Source organism: Argiope bruennichi, chromosome 9, assembly GCF_947563725.1.
Source record: "Argiope bruennichi chromosome 9, qqArgBrue1.1, whole genome shotgun sequence".
NCBI lineage: Eukaryota > Metazoa > Arthropoda > Arachnida > Araneae > Araneidae > Argiope > Argiope bruennichi.
The window spans coordinates 93,362,972-93,366,768 of record NC_079159.1 but is presented as its reverse complement, the minus strand read 5'-3'; positions in this window follow the sequence as shown (position 1 = coordinate 93,366,768).

Genomic DNA, 3,797 nt, shown 5'->3' with positions numbered 1-3,797 from the left:
TAGAATAAAAAAAAAAAGTCGAATAAGTCAATTTTGTTTGTGTCATTGTTTTCTTCATATTTATGTTTTCAAGTATGAATTAAGACAGTCCAAGTGAAATGTATAGCACATTTCAAGGAACATACAACAGATTAACTATAATGACTTGTCAATATTTACAGCTGAACAATTTTAGACGGTGACATTTAAAATTTAAATGGGAAACAACGCATGAAAAGGTCAAACCAGCACAAGGTATAGAGTATACTTACGCAATGCTAATAAAACCAGGTGTTTAAAAGCTTAGGCAGGGATTACCTTATTTGAGCAGTCGCTTGATTTTCATTCTATTAAATGTATTGGCTGTGAAGTAGGTATATTATATTTCTATGACGTAAATGTTTATTTTGGTCATTTTGGCAGTAATTTTTAAGAGAAAGCAATACCTGGCTGCAATTAATGAACAAATGTTTACATTTAGATATCATCAATTGAATATTTTAACACTAGATCAATGATCCTGATCAGAACCGGATTAAGCCCTCAAGTGGCTCTTATCTTTTCTAACTTTCTACATTAGATATTTTTTTATTGATTTTAATTTTCTATATAAGTATTGTGTAACAAAATCTAAAAAAAAAACTGACAAAATATTTAATTCAAAAGTTTTTTTCAGCATTTTGCATTCAAAAAATATAATTCAACTTTAAACAACCAAATAGTAAAAACAAAGAAAAATAAAATCTTTAGTACATATTTTAAATAGTATTCAATAATAGAATTGGACCTTTTTTTTTTTTTTCTCTTTCTTTTTTTTCTTTTTTGAAGAATTAGAAGGCATCATATCTTTTAGTTTTTAAGCACCATAATAAAAAGCTTTTAAAAGACAATTAATTAGAAATATTAGAAAATATTCTAACATTTAAACAATTCTTGATTTTAATTTGAACCAGTTTCCAATACACAGTGCTTGTAAATTAAATAAAAGTATAAAATTAATATGCTTGGAAAATGTTCTCTCACAAAAAAATATAATGAAATTTTAGGACCTTCTGATACAAAGCCCTTAGGTTGCTGCCTACTTTTCTTATATAATAAATTGGATCTGATTAGTTTAAAATAAGCCACCAGAAAATACGATTATTGTATCTTATCAAACTTACGATTATTGTATCTTATCAAACAAAGATTATCAAACTTGCTTAGCTACTGTTTACTAAAACAGTTCATAGATAAGATTAATACAATGTCTTTGTATATAACTACAAAATTTTCTCAGATTATACCACAAACAATAACTTGTATCAAAACAACCCAGAAAATGGTTATAATAAACTTTAAGTCCTCATAAATTGAAGTGATACAAGCAGAGAAAAAAAAGACCCCCTACTACAAATAAAGACATAAAATGTTGGTTAAAAAAATAAAACTAAGATTATGTGAATAAATTTTGTAAGAGAAACTAATTTAGCTTGAGCATTTATGACTGTTAATTGATAATTAGAGAAAAACAGACAGATGCATGTATTTTTTGTTTATATACAGGCTATTGATTCTAATCATTGCCTGTAGCAAATTTTTAAACTGATAGCAATAGGTATAACCTCTAATAAGATTAATGCTTTAAATGACTTAAAAATAATGCTTTATGTTGTTGAGTAAATAAAGGTAAAAATGAAAAAAATTACAAAGGTTTAAATTTTTACACAGTCTACCAGTCCTATTAGTCATACTAATATATTTTTGGCATTCTTACATTTGAAAAAAAAAAAAAAAGTTCCACAATCCAGCAATGACAACCATTACAGATTATGAAGCTTTGAACTTCATTATTTTAAGTCAATCAACTGAATAAAATAAATAAAGACAATATAAAAATTATCAACTTTGAAACATTATGCAATAATATTTTGGACTAAAGGTTCAAAATTTTTATTTCATAGATCTACATTTTGGATTTAAATGTATACCTCCAAAACTGTTGGCTACAAGAGAATTATATAACTTAATCTAATTTTGAGATTCTTTGGAATTTGGATGTAGGAGCTATTTTAAGATTATCTAAATTTAAAAGTTTCAATTAAAATTCATCATACTGTAACTTAAAATAGTAAGAATTTTTATTTATCATTACAAGTAATGATTCATTTTAAAGATAATTATCCAATTTTCGTAGAGAAAATATTTCTTTCCTTCTGTAAAAGGAATAGAAAGCATTTTATTATAGTAATATTTTTCCTTGAATTAAGGGAAAAAAGCAAAAACCTAAGCAAAGATTTAAAAAAAAAAAATGAAGATTATTTTCTTCCATTAATAATTAATTTTATCTGTATGTTAAAAGATTATATAATTTTAAAAAAGTATTCAAATTGTGATAAATCTGTATATTTCATAAGATAGTAAGTCCAATGTAGACATTTATCATACAGGGTAAGTTTTAATCTGCCTACAACTTTTAACTAAATTAACACCTGACTTGTTGCAAATAGTACTAGGTCCATAATAAATATTATTAAAAATAATAAGGAAAATATTTAACAAATAATGTTTTTTAAATGAAAACTGTTAAAGATCTCAACTTGATACTGTAATCAAAAATTTCTGTATTCTTATACTGTAATATTTTATTCTTATTTAATTCTTACTATTCTAAACAGTGTACAGTTTTTTTTTTTTTTTTTTTTTTACTGCTTAAGTTCACTTTTATAGAAAAAAAAATCTACATTTCCATCAAATATGAACTTTTAGTAATAAAAACATGGTATTTAGCTATTATGATGATTTGAAAGATATTAAAAATGGATGGATATAAAGTTTGAAATTTTTCTTTCATTGCACACATTTGCAGTGCCATCTAGTGAGGCTCCAAAAAGGTATTTCAGTTCAAACTTAAAGGTTAATTAAATTATTATTAATGCTAACTTAACATTCAAAGTTTTGACACAATTTATTAATTTTATTTGATTTATTAATTATCCTTATAATGTAACATTTCATAACTATACTTCTCCATCTCCTTAACAGTTATCAAAAGTATTCCAAAATATCAAATATTTAGGATTCATATCATGAAATATAGTTATTTATTAATCAAAGTTAAGTATCTGTAGTTTGTCCCCCTACATGTTTAAGAAATTGACATATATTTTATACAAAAATCTATACTTGGAAAAAAATGTTGCCAAGCTAATAAAAAAGTACTTTAATAAGAATAGATATAAATTGTTTGCATTTTTTAAAAAAAACTTTTCCTTTACTATTATTTTGAGAAAATATACCAAAGACACCAACCTTTCTGAAATCTATCAGCAGAGGTTATTTACCTGCAATGGCCCAATGATGCTTTTTCATGCTTAAGAAATTAAATAATAATTTATGTTATTTAAAATAATAATATAATTTTTAATTCTGTTTCATGGCTTTCTACTTATTCTGAAATTGGAATAAACTATAATATAAATGAATGGCATGATTACAAATGCAAAATTTTTATCTAAATCTACCATTTAAAATTATATTAGTCAAATCCAGGTTAATAACTGAGTGAATGCAATAAAAATAATATATACCTGACAAGGAAAACACGACATAGAATATAGTATTTCCTCTCTCTCATAATTGATATAGAAATTGACTGAATAAGAATAAAGTTTGAATAAGGATGATTAAAATAGTGTGACAAAATGAATGCATGCAATAACAAAAAATATGCCTCTGCTAATAAGATACTACTCTCAAATAAATTCAGCAACATTTCCCATCCAATCAGTTGACAATTTTATATAATGTACTATTTCCAAAGAATTGAACCAACAGAA